The sequence below is a fragment of the Bombina bombina genome, chromosome 2 (assembly GCF_027579735.1).
Source record: "Bombina bombina isolate aBomBom1 chromosome 2, aBomBom1.pri, whole genome shotgun sequence".
In the NCBI taxonomy this organism is placed as follows: domain Eukaryota; kingdom Metazoa; phylum Chordata; class Amphibia; order Anura; family Bombinatoridae; genus Bombina; species Bombina bombina.
In genome coordinates, this window is record NC_069500.1 from 1,053,094,967 (window position 1) to 1,053,111,657 (window position 16,691).

Genomic DNA, 16,691 nt, shown 5'->3' on the forward strand with positions numbered 1-16,691 from the left:
GTCAAGCCTCCGGTGGGCGCAGTTATGGGCTGCAAGAGAGACTGCTGCATTAGTTCTTATTCCCCACTGGGTGGCAGTCTCTAAAGCGGCCCATAGCACAGCACAGTATTACATTCATATTGTGCAATGGAAGGATAGCTGGTCTCTACCTTCTTGTGCAATATGAATGTAATACTTAATATTACTTTTTTTTAAAAAACAATACATTTCAATAAAATACTGAATTTGGTGGAGGGGTGGGGGGGTCACCTTTTCAGATGGAAAAAAAAAATGTGAAAAATAAATACAATTTTTTTTTTTTATAAAAAAGGCTGTAATTCCCACATTGGCCAGGGGAGGCACTGCCTCACCTGCCTCCTATGAATGTACGTCACTATATATATTTCAGAGGTAAAACCTCACAAGTGCTCTCCTCCACTTATTTCAAAAGATATATGGATTTTGCGCTAGTGGGTATAGGCTCCTTTCACTATTAGAAGCTTCCTCTATGCTTCTCAGGGGAAATTGTAAGAAGAGTGGTTTATAGGAAAGGGTGCTCTAAATAGAGCAAATACCTTATGGAGATTTTTAAAAATATTACAAATATGTAAATATGAAAAAAAAAATATGTATAAAAAATTTAAATAGAAATCTATTCTATGACACCAGATAAGATTTTGTACAGAATAAAAATTTATTTTATTTTAGTAAAAACTAAAAAGTTTTTTTGAAACATGTGAGTTTAAGATTCTTATGTACAAATGAATCTGATAGGATGGCCAACCTTGTAATCTAAATAATTTTAAATTGATCTAATATTGATTTCTTGTGTATCAGTATCAATAGTATCAATATTTAACAAATTTCAATACAGCAATATTTCACAAATTTCAACAAAGCAATTCTCAAAAAAAGCAATTTTAAAACCCACAATTATATGATAGACTGTTGTTATAATCAGGAGTTTTTAGGAATATATACCTGAATTAAAATTGTATAAACACAATTACAATTTTCAAATGAAGTTTATAGAGTATGTATAAAAAAGTAATTTTTTGGGGGGCGGAGCCAACTGCCAAAGGGGAAAGACGTTCTATAGCAGAGCTCCTGAAGTTCTAGGAACCTATATCTTTTTCATATCTCGCTCTTAGGATGGAGGACTTTTCCACACATCTTTCTTCTCTACTGGCAGGCTTGCTTGATAAAGCTGACAGTCAATTTAGCAGCTTGCGGTCCATCATTACAGAGCTACGCAGCCAAGATGGCATTTCTTGCCTACCCAACTATGACACCCATGTGGCGGGTCGGAAAGAAGACTCACTGTTTACTCAACATTGTTCTGAATGACTACAAGAAAGGCAGCCTGGATGGGGCTCGACCTGCATCTTATTTGGAACTACAAATGGTAACCCGACGCAATCAAGCACAGCTGACACGCTCCACATAGCTGCTGTCATATCGGGATCAGTAGGATTTCCCCATATCAAGGCTGTGCAGCGCCCGCTGCCAGTTCTGCCTCCTTGCCTAAGTCTGCCATTGTCTCCAAGCCTTAACACTCTCAAGATGCTAAGCAATGAAGGAGATCACTGTGAGCAATTAACGGAGCACTTGCACCTGCCGCTTATGGCACTCACCGCTCTGAACACTACTAGAGTAGGAGTACCGGCAAAAGCTTCAGTGTGGTGGTCCACTAATGGTAAGCGACCTCAGTAGAAGGGGGCCATGAGGGAGACTCATTATAAAAATACCAGAGTCAAAAGTAAGGAAACACAGAGATCCATACCTGCAGGGAAACTAACCTCTCACAGGTGGGACTTGATTGATTTGACTGCCCAGCGCTATGATTTCCAGCTACGAAGGTATCTAGACGCATTTGACTGCCCTGTTTTTAAAAATCTTTGTATGAGAGAAGGCATCGGCTGAGGTTACGTTACAGGACGGATCTAAGGGCTCAACCGGAGGATCTTTTGATTAGCCACAAGCTGACTGTTATGAGATGAACTACTCTGGATACTCCTAACACATGCTTCTCTTACTTTGGGACAACCTGTAAACTGTCAGTTATTTAGTTGCAGAGTTCTTCCGTATATCTGTTATGAGAGTTATAATTCATAAGGTTAATCTTTACCCTGCATTAGTTTATTTTCTATATACTACCGTTTGTACTCTTTTATTAGCTAAAGGGCAGGATATGTCTTGTTATGATAATTTCTCCACTCCTGATTAATGCCATACTTTGATTCTTAACAGACTGAGAGTTCTTAGATAGCCTATAAGTGTCCTGTTTTACATACTACTCACTACATGGCTCAGTAACATGTATCCCTACTAGCTCCTCACCTACAAGAACCATACATTGTAATTTTCATGTATAGATATTCTTAAATGTTTAATGGCCAGGCTGTTTTTTACTCTTTCGTTTGGCTATTGTTTTATATGTTGGTATATCGTTAATGATTAAGGTATTTAGTTGTACCCTATATCTAATTTTTCCTACATTGAATGTGTGGGATTCTGAAATAGTACTTCTTTATTGATAATGGTATGCTCATTCACTACTAATGTTATTTGTTACCCCCTGGAGGTACAATTATTTTTCCCCTCTGAATGCTAAGGGATAGTAGGATTCCTCTTCCAGCATATCAGGGCCACAAGTTATAAGTGTGTCTTGCTATGCTACAAGCTCTGTTGATACCTTTTTTGCTAAACCTACTATATTTACTGACAAGCCATGAATGTTCACCTACCAGCACTATAAGCTTTACAATATTAAGTTTGAGACCGGTAAACTCCTCATGTTTATGACCCTACTGCCAGTTACAACCTAGTCCAAAAGTTAATAAAAGCAACTGGGACTCTATTTAGCTTAAGCTAAGGAGTAACCTTATAACATATTGTCCATTTTGGTCAATGTATATTGTCATTCATTAATAGACACACTAATATAAGCAGTTATGTACAGGTTTCCATGAATATTGCTGCCAGAGAAGTTGGAAACCATAGACCTGTAGATGAGTATGGGACTAATACTTATAGTCAGGTATGTTTATGTTTTATCTCAATGTTAATTCATGTATACTTCCTCAAATGATAGTCCCTGGAGCTTATTTCCAATATGCTAATTGGGTATATCTACAATATTTACACTGTTCCTTTTAATAATGGGGCCTCACAACATGATGTTTTTTCTCAAACCTGCTAGTATTTGCTGTAATACCAAGTGAGATTCTTAGTCTGGATCATTTTGGCTTTAATATTACTGGGTCAACACTATAGCAACCACATTTAAACTTAATTTTATGCAAGTATGCACAGTATCTATTTGTAGCTATATCACAGTTGTCTCCTATGTGATAGGTGTTTCTAGAAACTGGTTTAAGCTGATATCTCTGAATCTGTAGTTGGCGCCAAACGCTGGTTACTTGTTATTGGGGCAATTTTTATGAGAGATGTCCAGTTTGATGAGGTTACCCAACCCATTTTGCCTGTCACTAATTTAATCTATACACTGATAACTGCATGCTCCTTTAATGGGAATAATATATTTCCCCTCAGGATTATTCTAAGATCGCAACTAGTTTTTGCACTAGCTGTCCCGTTTTTAGGTATATATTGCCGAATATTTATGTTTCATGCTATCATCATTCACATATTTTATGAACGGGATGGGAGGTTTACTCTTCTCGTCACGTTATCTCAAAATGTATACTTAGCATGTCATAATACTCTTTAGTTGCCTCATATCTCAGTATCTCCTATAGTTTATTCTAAGAGCAAGTTAATGTAGTATAAAGCACAGAACATTATGTATCTCATGCCCTATATCTACTACAGGGTGGAGGCTAAATATTCTACTAATGTTTCTCATTTAAACCCCCTATTATGCTGTGGAGATCTATTGGTAAAATTACCCTTCCCACTATCACTACCTCTAATTTTCTTTATTTCCCTCTTGCCTTTTACTCGCTTAATTATAACTGGCTCCACCCCCCCTCCCTCATTTTCCCCTATTCACTGAGCGGCGCTCGCCTGCTGATATCTCCCCCCCCCCCCCAGATAAATGTACTATATGTACACAGCTCAAATGTAGTAAATCACCTGACTATTATATGTTTCTTCATTTCTGTGACCATTTGACTCTTACGAGGTCAGACAATTAGTCAGCCTACTACGCTATTGCATCATAAAATCAGAGGTTCATAAAAGCCTATCTTGTGGTTTGCACTGTTATATTTTATGTATTTGTTTTTTTTCTCCTTTCCTTTTTACTTACAATCGAGATTTTATTCTCAAAAATGCTGTATTTGTCATTGATGTTATGAGGCATTCATTGTTTGTTATTCATGTTATAAAACCTCAATAAAAAAAAAAAAATTATATTTAAAAAAAAGTAATTTTTTTCCAAAACGTGATTAAAAGTCCGTCCTGAGGTAATACCCAATATGAGAGTCTATGATGTTTATAAGAAATTTTCTTGGCTACAGCCTAAGTTTATAGAAGATATTTTTTAAGGTACTATGTACCTATATCAAATGCGATAAGGTAAGCAGGTGTGTAGATCTAACCTTATTATACTTGCTGAGAGACGTTTTTGTGACCAGTTTTTCTTCCTTGATCTTTAAGTGGTGTGATACACAAATCCGCCTCCTATGTCTTATGATAGTCTTTGTATAATATGCTGCGGGTTAGGGACATCGGCACTTCTACTGTTATTTCCAATAGTAGGTATCCTGTAGAACTTCGGATTTTCCGCAATCAAGAGTAGATAGATCAGTTCACTTCTACAGATGCCGGTCCTGGAGTATTTTTGAAAGCGTTTTTGGCAGCGTTTGGTGGCAGCGTATTCTTAGCTTACCCAGTCTACTTATGTTTCCTCTGCTCTGCGGCTCCTGTGTGAACCAGGTGTTAGGGATGAAGGATCAGTGCAACGCGTTTCAGCTGTGATAACCAGCCTTTTTCAAGCATGTCCTTCCTGGCTCTCCTCCACTTGCATTAACTTACTCCTTCTCTTCATTTGCTTTTACACACTTCTTGCACCCACTTCCATTTCTTCCCATCAGTACATTCTACTAGTCTCTCTTTCTTTCATTAACTCAGTCTTTCACTATATCAATCTCATTGTCTCTCCCCTTTTCACTCCCACTTCCCCCATTCAATCTGTGTATTAGATAAATGGTAGTAAACAAAAATATATATTTTTTCTTAGTGATACATATTGGTATGCAATGTATATAAGTGTAGTGTGTGCCAATTAAGTTCTAGATTACAAGTATAGCAATATAGTTAGCACATGGAGCATAAACTCAATTGCGAGATCATGTTTTTTTACACTCAAATCCATATTACAAGTGGTGTACTGTTTAAATTACCGTAAATTAGTTTACGTGAACTCACAGTAATTTACCCTCACCATATTTTCTGTGGTTGGTGTGGAACTGCAGTGTCTGCTCATATTATAAGTTAAAAGTAAATATGATTGCTCAAATGCAATTGCATTTAACGTTCAAACATTTAACGCAACCTGAAAGGTTGCGCAAAGAGTTTGTCCGGAGAAAGCCATTGCACTTAACTACTCAATTAGTCTGTAAACCGTCACACCCCTTACATTGCAAACTATCGGCTAGATTTAGAGTTCTGCGGCCAAAGGGGTGCGTTAGCTACGCGTGCTTTTTTTCCCCCGCACATTTTAAATACCGCTGGTATTTAGAGTTCTCAGAAGGGCTGTGTTAGGCTCCAAAAAGGGAGTGTACAGGCATATTTACCGCCACTGCAACTCTAAATACCAGCGGTGCTTACGGACGCGGCTAGCTTCAAAAACGTGCTTGTGCACAATTCCCCCATAGGAAACAATGAGGCAGTTTGAGCTGAAAAAAGCAGCGTTCAGCTCCTAAAGCAGCCCCATTGTTTCCTATGGGGAAACAGTTTCTAAGTCTGCACCTAACACCCTAACATGTACCCGAGTCTAAACACCCCTAACCTTACACTTATTAACCCCTAATCTGCTGCCCCGCTATCGCTGACCACTGCATATTTTTTTTAACCCTAATCTGCCGCTCCGTACACTGCCGCAACCTACGTTATCCCTATGTACCCCTAATCTGCTGCCCCTAACACCGCCGACCCCTATATTATATTTATTAACCCCTAATCTGCCACCCCCAACGTCGCTGCCACCTACCTACAATTATTAACCCCTAATCTGCCGACCGGACCTCACTGCTACTCTAATAAATCTATTAACCCCTAAAGCTAAGTCTAACTCTAACCCTAACACCCCCCTAAGTTAAATTTAATTTTATTCTAACAAAATAAAATAATTCATATTAAATAAATTATTCCTATTTAAAGCTAAATACTTACCTGTAAAATAAACTCTAATATAGCTACAATATAAATAATATTTATATTGTAGCTATTTATGATTTATATTATTTTACAGGCAACTTTGTATTTATTTTAACCAGGTACAATAGCTATTAAATAGTTAATAACTATTTAATAGTTACCTAGTTAAAATAATTACAAAATTACCTGTAAAATAAATCCTAACCTAAGTTACAATTAAACCTAACACTACACTATCAATAAATTAATTAAATAAACTATCTACAATTATCTACAATTCAATCAACTAAACTAAATTACAAAAAAAACAAACACTAAATTACAAAAAAACCAAACACTAAATTACAAAAAATAAAAAAAGATTACAAGAATTTTAAACTAAATACACCTACTCTAAGCCCCCTAAAAAAATAACAAAGCCCCCCAAAATAAAAAAAATGCCCTACCCTATTATAAAATAAAAATTGTAAAGCTCTTTTACCTTACCAGCCCTTAAAAGGGCCTTTGGCGGGGCATGCCCCAAAGAAAACAGCTCTTTTGCATTTAAATAAACATACAATACCCCCCAACATTACAACCCACCACCCACATACCCCTAATCTAACCCAAACTCCCCTTAAAATACCTAACACTAAGCCCCTGAAGATCTTCCTACCTTATCTTCACCACGCCGGGTATTACCGAGGTGGGAGTAAGGCGGATTAGGGGTTAATACATTTATTATAGTAGCGGTGAGGTCCGGTCGGCAGATTAGGGGTTAATAATTGTAGGTAGGTAGTGGCGACATTGGGGGGGGGGCAGATTGGGGGTAATAAATATTATGTAGGGGTCGGCGATGTTAGGGGCAGCAGATTAGGGGTACATAGTGATTATGTAGGTTGCGGCGGTGTGCGGTCATCAGATTAGGGGTTAAAAAAATTAAATAGAATGGCGGCAAGGTGGGGGGGCCTCGGTTTAGGGGTACATAGGTAGTTTATGGGTGTTAGTGTACTTTAGAGCACAGTAGTTAAGAGCTTTATGAACCGGCGTTAGCCCAGTAAGCTCTTAACTCCTGTCTTTTTTCTGCGGCTGGAGTCTGGTCGTTAGATTTCTAACGCTCACTTCAGCCAAGACTCTAAATACCAGCGTTAGAAAGATCCCATTGAAAAGATAGGATACGCAATTGGTGTAGGGGGATCTGCGGTATGGAAAAGTTGCAGCTGGAAAGTCAGCTTTAGACCCTTTCCTGACTGACTCTAAATACCAGCGGGCGGTAAAAACCAGCGTTAGGACCCCCTAACGCTGGTTTGGACGACTAAGGCAGAACTCTAAATCTAGGTGCATGTATCTACACTATTAACCCCTAAACTGCCACAACCCCCTCACAAACTATACCTCTACACTATTAACCCCTAAACTGCCACATCCCCATCGCAATGTATCCCACTACAATAATAACCTCTAACCGCTACACCCTCAAATCACAAAGTACCTGCTACACTATTAACCCCTAACTGCCACACTCCCACATCACAAAATATTCCTCTACACTATTAACCCCTAAACTGCAACAACCCCATCACAAAATAAACCTCTACACTTTAATCACTAAACCGCCAGCTACCCCCATCGCACAATACCCACTACACTAATAACCCTAAACCACCACAACCACCATCGCAAAATACCCACTAACATCTAAACCCCCTAATCAGCTAACACCCCTAACCTATCACCCTCTAATTTAACCCAAAAAATCTTAACCTTATCTGAGAAAAAAAAACTAACATTACAGGAGAACAAAACTTCAATTTCAGAAAATAAAAAAACTACAATTACAGGAAAAAAATAGAAAATGTCCACAAAAAAGGTTATGCCTATTCTAAAACTAATGTCCTGCTAAAAAAAAAATAAAAAAATATAATAACACTAAACTAAACTATAGCAATAGCCCTTAAAAGGGCTTTTTATAGGGCATTGCCCTAAAGTGATTTAGCTCTTTTTTAGTAAAATAAATACTAACCCATTCTACGAGTAACCCCCAACCCACAACAAAAAAGACTAGATAAAAAAAACTACTCTAAAATTGCCCTGAAAGGGTAATTTGTTTGGGCACTGTACCAAAGCTCTTTTGCTCCCCCCCCAAAAAAAAACAAAAAAAACCCTATTCTAAAAAATAATTAAAATAAAACACCCCAAAAAATCATATCACTAAACCCCAAAGATTGTACTAACCAAAGTTCATCTCGGTGGCAGTCCTGCTTCATCCCATCGGTAGTCTTCTATCTTTATCCATCTTCTTATCTTCGGATCTGCCATCCCTGACCTTGTGATTTTGTTATTTGATCCTTAATAAAAATAATTAAAAAAATAAATAAAAAATACTAAATGACTCCTGTACTATGGATATTGCTGGCATCACATTTTTTTTTTTACATTTACTGCTCACTTAAAATCATGGCAGCTATGCTTAAAGGAACATGAAACCCATTTTTTTTAATTTCATGATTCAGATATTATTATATAAAATATGTGTTGTTCTCTTGTTATTCTTTGTTGAAGAGATACCTAGATAAATAGTGCTAGCATGTAGTACTACAGACACATGCACACAAATGAACTTACCTTCCTACTTATCAACAAAGATGTCCCTTTAACCCCTTCACCCAATCCGACGTTTTTATATACATTATGCTGTACTTTGGCTATCGAACCCCACCATGTATATATACGTCGTCACTTCAGGATGCTCCAGCACTCTTGGCTGTTAAGTTACAGATGAGATCTGAAGCTCCTGAAGCTTCAGTCATCTGCCGCATATGGAACCGGAGAACGATCGGTGCTCCACCTCCATATGAGGGCAGAAGCCTGATCGTTACAGACGGTGACACTGTGTGTCACTGTCTGTAGCGATCTTCTGCTGGAGCCGGTGGGAGGTGTGGGCAGGAGTCGGATGGCGGATGGGCGGCCCAGCAGGGGAGGTGGGAGGGAGCGGTAGGAAGTGGGAGAGGCCCTACGCTACGGAAACTCTAAAATAAAGAGACAGGGGGAGAAGGGGCAGCTATGCTAAAGAAAAGGGGATATGGGGATGTGGGGGCCCCCTATCTAAAGATTGTGGGTGGGGGTAGGTGGGGGTTACACTACCTACAGAAAAAAACAAAAAAACAAAAGTTTTATAGGTACGGGCAGACAGCTGCCATTTCCTAAGATGGCAGCAATAGTTAGGGCAGGGGAGGTTTAAGTGGGATCAGGTTTGAGGGTTAGGGTAATCCTACACTGCAGAAAAGTTTTATTGTTTTTATTGGCAGACTGTCTGCCAGTACTTAAGATGGGGGTGACCAGTGGGGGGCGGGGAGGGAAGAGAGCTGTTTGGGAGGGATCAGGTAGGGATCAGGGTGGGAGGAGTGTCAGGTAGGAGGCTAATCTCTACACTGAAGCTAACATTAACCTTTTAAGCTACCTAATTAACCCCTTCACTGCAGGGAATAATAGAAGTGTGGTGTGCAGCTGCAATTAGCGGCCTTTTAATTACCAAAAAGCAATGGCAAAGCCATATATGCCTGCTATTTCTGAACAAAGGGCACACTAGAGAAACATTTACAAACATTTGTGCCATGATTGCACCAGCAGTATGTAAATAATTTCTGTGAGAAACCCAAAGTTTATAATATAAATATATATATTTGATAGGTAAATAAAAAAAAAAAAACAAGGCTCTATTTCTGTTTAAAAGGAGTGATAACAAAAATGGTAAAAATGCTCTGGTATTTTGGGCAAGTTTTTGTCTGGAAGTCCCGTTAGTGAAAGGGTTAATACATTGTTCCTAGTTATTAAAGGGCCATTTCAACTGAAAAAGTGCATGCTCTAATTCATTAAAGAATTTAATTTTAAGCCTAGAGACTAGAGACCCCTGTAGAGGTTAAACACATAGAAGAAGTAAAGCTCTGGACCTGCAAAACACTGCAAGTCCCATATCCACCCAGCAGCATTAGCCAGGCGACGCTGCTGTGCTACTAGTGCTGCTGATTGGATAATTACTTTACTTTTCTGTTTTGCTGGTTAAACACTAACACCTAGATTACGAGTTTTGAACACTATAGGGAAAGTGTTATAGCGGGTTAGTGTTAGGCTTTTTTAAGGGTTTATTGGGTGGGTTTTATTTTTTAGTTTAGGGTCTGGGCAGTAAAAGAGCTAAATGCCCTTTAAAGGGCAATGCCCATACAAATGCCCTTTTCAGGGCAATGAGTATCTTAGGTTATTTTAGATTTAGATTAGGTTTTTTTATTTGGGGGGGGTTGTTTGGGTGGTGGGTTTTACTGTTGGGGGTTGTTTGTATTTTTTTAGTTAGTTTATGTTTTTTGTAATTAGATACTGTTTGTAATTTTTAGAGTAGTGTTAGGATTTTTATTGGTAGTTTAGTTTTATTTAATTGGTAGTTAGTTTAATTTTAGTTAAATAATTATAATAGTTTAATTTTTAGTTTCAAAATAAATTTGACAGGTAAGTTTTAATTGAATTTAAGATAGGGAAATTGTAATTTTAATATAAAGTTAGGGGGTCATTAGGTTTAGGGGTTACTAGTTTAAATTAGTTTATTTCGTTGTGGGGGGTTTCGGTTTAGGGGTTAATAGTTTATTTTAGTATATTTTGTTGTGGGGGGCTTCGGTTTAGGGGTTAATGGGTTTATTATAGCGGCTCTGTGGGCGGACGGCAGATTAGGGATTAATAATATTTAAATAGTGTTTGCGATGCAGGAGGGCGGCAGTTTAGGGTTAATAAGTTTATTATAGTGGCGACAATGTCGGGGAGCAGCTGAACAGGGGTTAATACATTTTTTTTAGTTGCAGTGATGTCGGGAGCGGCAGATTAGGGGTTAATACATTTATTATAGTGTTTGCAATGTGGGAGGGCCTCGGTTTAGGGGTTAATATGTAGTTTATGGGTGTTAGTGTACTTTTTAACACTTTAGTTATGAGTTTTATGGTACAGATTTGTAACGTAAAACTCATAACTACTGACTTTAGATGGCGGTACAGATCTTGACGTTATAGGGTGTAACACTCACTTTTTAGCCGTACCGCAAAACTCGTAATACCGGCGCTATGGGAATTGCATGAAAAAGCATAATTTTTTCGTGTGTCGGACTGACGTTGCGGTACAGGCTAAAAGGTGTGCGGTACAGCTATACCGACAACAATTGTAATAGCTGCGGTGCTGTTTTTAACGCTGAAAATGCCATATTTTCAGCGTTACAAGCTGCAACGCAAAACTTGTAATCTATGTGATAGAGATTCAGGGTTGCTAGTGTTAAAATTGCATACTCATTAAAGGATGTAGTTTTTTTTGTTTTTTTTACTGTAATGGCACTTTAAATATGCATTGCCTTTTGACTTTCCACTTACATGTGTTTTTTCTCCACACCAAGGGCACGATCCGATATGCAGCGTCGCCCGCAAAAGCCGGTTTGCGCTGGTTTGGTATCCTATATATGGCATAACCTAGAAGTTATGCCCATATATTTCTGCCTTCGCCCGTAGTTTTTTGGGCCATAGGCAGGTATACCAAACCAGCGCAGTTTGGTATCCAATATACAGCGTAAGGACTTATGTGCGAAAATTGAGAAATCTTACTCCATTTTCACCTCGCCACAAAATGCAGCCGTAGTAAGCCTTACGCTGTCTATTGGTGCCCCGTAACTCCCCTAAACTAGCTGCTAAATAAAAACCTAACACCTAACGCATGCGCAATGTCTATCCACCTGTCAACCGCGATATGCTAAATAAAACCTAACACCTAACGCATGCGCAATGTCTATCTACCTGTCAACCGCGATCCCCCCCACAATCCCTAATAAAGTATTTAACCCCTAAACCGCCCGCTCCCGGACCCCGCCGCCACCTAATAAAGTTATTAACCCCTAAAACCGCTGCTCCCGGACCCCGCCCGCCCAGCTTTATTAAATCTATAACCCCCTAATGTGAGCCCCTACCCCGCCGCCATCTACCTTACCTACCCCCCTAAAGTGAGCCCCTTACACCGCCGCCATCTACCTTACCTACCCCCAAAAGTGAGCCCCCTACCCCGCCGCAATCTACTTACCTACCCCCTAAAGTGAGCCCCTTACTCCGCTGCCATCTACCTTACCTACCCCCTAAAAGTGAGCCCCTTACACCGCCGCCCATCTACCTTACCTACCCCCTAATGTGAGCCCCTATTCCGCCGCCATCTACCTTACCTACCCCCTAAAGTGAACACTTTACACCGCCGCCATCTACTTTACCTACCCCCTAAAGTGAGCCCCTACCCCCCGCCGCCATCCTACCTGTACCTACCCCCTAAAGTGAGCCCTACCCCCGCCGCCATCTATTTTAAAAATATTAACCCCTAATTTAAACCCCCTACACCGCCGCCAGCTATTTTAACTATATTAACCCTAATTATATTAGGGTTAATATAGTTAATATAGTTATTATATTATATATATTAACTAAATTAACCCTAATTATATTAGGGTTAATATAGTTAATATCGTTATTATATTATATATATATTAAGTATAATAACCCTATCTAACTCTAACATCCCTAACTAAATTCTTATTAAAATAAATCTATTAATATTAATATTATTAATTAATATATTCCTATTTAAATCTAAATACCTATAAAATAAACCCTAAGATAGCTACAATGTAATTAATAATTACATTGTAGCTATTTTAGGGGTTTATATTTATTTTACAGGTAACTTGGTATTTATTTTAACTAGGTACAATAGCTATTAAATAGTTAATAGCTATTTAATATCTACCTAGTTAACAATAATTACCAATTACCTGTAAAATAAATCCTAACCCTAAGTTACAAATACACCTACCACTATTATTAATTACAATTGTAGCTATCTTAGGGTTTATTTTATAGGTAAGTATTTAGATTTAAATTGAATATTTTAATTAATAATATTAATATTAATTAGATTTATTTTAATAAGAATTTAGTGAGGGATGTTAGAGTTAGATAGGGTTATTATACTTAATATATATATATATATATATATATATATATATATATATATATATATATATATATATATATATATATATATATATATATATCTATTATATAATAACGATATTAACTATATTAACCCTAATATAACTAGGGTTATATAGTTAATATATATAATATAATAACGATATTAACTATGTTAACCCTAATATAATTAGGGTTAATATAGTTAATATATATAATATAATAACGATATTAACTATATTAACCCTAATATAATTAGGGTTAATATAGTTAATATATATAATATAATAACTATATTAACTATATTAACCCTAATATAATTAGGGTTAATATAGTTAATATAGCTGGGCGGCGGTGTAGGGGGAATAGATTAGGGGGTAATCTATTTAATATAGCTTGCGGCGGTGTAGGGGGTTAGAGATTAGGGGGTAATCTATTTAATATAGGTTGCGGCGGTGTAGGGGGATTAGATTAGGGGGTAATCTATTTAATATAGGTGGCGGCTGTGTGGGGGGATTAGATTAGGGGGTAATCTATTTAATATAGGTGGCGGCGGTGTAGGGGGATTAGATTAGGGGGTAATCTATTTAATATAGGTTGCGGCGGTGTAGGGGGATTAGATTAGGGGGTAATCTATTTAATATAGGTGGCGGCTGTGTGGGGGATTAGATTAGGGGGTAATCTATTTAATATAGGTGGCGGCGGTGTAGGGGGATTAGATTAGGGGGTAATACATTTATTATAGGTGGCGGCGGTGTAAGGGGATTTAGATTATAGGCAAAAGAGCTGTTTACTTTGTGACAATGCCCCGACAAAAGCCCTTTTAAGGGCTGGTAAAAGAGCTGATTTCTTTTGGGCATGCCCCGCAAAAAGCCCTTTTAAGGGCTGGCAATAGAGCTGTTTACTTTGGGGTAATGCCACTTAGGTTTAGTGGTAGGGATAGTTTAGTTTTTTAGGGGTTAATTAATTAATATAGGTGGTGGCGGTATAGGGGGATTAGATTAGGGTTATATATATATACATTTTTGTTATTTAACAAAAAGGTTTTAATTTTTTTTTTATTGCAAAAAATGATGACTGAAATAAAAGACAAATGATATATCTTGATAGAACCTTCCTTTATTGTGGCTTAACATTACAATGTATGTATGCATCACAGTAGCCTCCAAAATATAAAGGCACATGTTTACCAATTTATGATTGCTACACTAATAATAGCTTGATTTGTCTACACAGTTTGCACTAAGCATCTTTATTTCTGGCTATGTAAACTTTAATACAGGCTTGACATTATAACAATCAAAATACTTTCAGAACCAATTTACAAATTCAAAAGAAATTATTCAATATTTGCATTTTATGCAAAAGGGAACATTTCAATTAAATATTTATGTTTAATGTACATTTTTGAAAAGCCATATAAAAAATGTTTTATTGTGACAATATCCATCATATGCTCGGGAGAAGCAGTATTACATTATTTATATTTAACTGGAATATGAATGTGCATTAGAGTTTATTATGTGTGCAACATATAACCATCTTTTACCACTAATCTGTCCAATTTTTATCTTAGGCTGTGTTTTCACAAATAATTGTATACAAGAAATAAAGAAAAAGGTAGGATAAAAAATGTCTCTTGAGGAATTACCAACCTTGTCTTGATCCCAATTAGGGTTACCCCACCTCAGCCATGTTTTCCTGGTCACATATGAGTCATACATGTTACATTGTTGGCAGGTAGGAACATGAATTCCACCCTGGACAGCACACAAATAGTGACATTGAACAACACTGTTCATTGTTCCTCTCTGCACACCCTGCAGCATATCTCATAGTCATAAGTGTCCAGGAAAACATGGCAGAGGAAGCAACCCTATTCCCAAAATATACCAATCACAATTAAAATGAAGACACCATTCATTTTCCGAAGACTTTACAAATAAAAGCCAATATTAAATAAGTGGTGCAATTAATATCACTTAAACCACTCATTACTTACACCTATGCCAGTTTTAAAAGCAGAATATGTGCTTATAATAAAGGTGCTTTAGTTAATGGTTCCACACAATTTATTGACGGCTAGATTAGAAGTGTTGCGTTATGGCTTTTAACACTGAAAAAAATGACAATTCAAGCATAATGGCCAGGAGCGCATGTTACAAGTATACCGCAAGCATTTTAGCCTGTAATGCAACATCCATTCCGCACTCATAAAAATTACGTTTTTGTGTGGGATTTTCATAGCGCCAGTATTGCAGGTTGTGCGGTCCGGCTAAAATGCTTGCGTTACAGCCTATATTGACATGATCCATACCGCCATCTGAGAGCAGTAGTTATGGATTTTGTGAAACAAAAATGTTTCACAAAACTCATAACTAAACTGTTACAAAGTACACTAACACCCATAAACTACCTATCAACCCCTAAATCGCCACCCTCCCGCAGCGCAAACACTATAATAAAGCTATTAACCCCTAATCTGCCGCTCCCCAACATTGCTGATACTATAATAAAACTATTAACCCCTAATCCGCTGCTCCCCAACATCGCTGACACTATAATAAACCTATTAACCCCTAAACCTCCAGCTTCCAACATCGCCGCTACTAAAATAAACCTAGTAACTAGTAAACCGCCAGCACCCCTACATCGCAAAACACTAAATTAAACTATTAACCCCTAAACCGAACACCTCCTTAACTTTAAATTAAAAGTACAATATAACTATCTTAAAATAAATAAAAACTTACCTGTGAAATAAAAATTAACCTAACATTAAACTATAATTTAACCTAGCATTACTTTTCTTATAAAATAAAAAAATACTACCAATAACAAAATATAAATTATAAATTTAAAGAAACCTAGCACTACGAAAAAAATTAAAATATCTAAAATTAAAAAAAAACCCCACTAAATTATGAAAATACAAAACACTAAGCTTACAAAAAATAATAAACAAATTTATAAAAAATGAAAACAATTACACCTAATCTAATAGCCCTATAAAAATACTGATTTGAACAACCAATAGGATTTCAGTAGCTCTCATACTATGACTGTTTTTGAACAGCCAATAGGATTTCAGAAGCTCTCATCCTATTGGCTGATTTGAATTTGAAGAATCAAATCAGCCAATAGGAATGCAAGGTACGCCTACCTTGCATTCAACTTCAGTGTATGGTGGTGAGCGTATGAAGAGGACGCTCCGCGCAGGATGACATCAGCTTCCAGGATGGCTCCGCTCCGGGCTGCAGGGATGAAGATAGAAGACGCCCAAGGGATGGATGAAGATATCTCCTCCTGGATGAAGACTTCTCGCCGCCTGGATGGAGATGGATGTCCGGACTT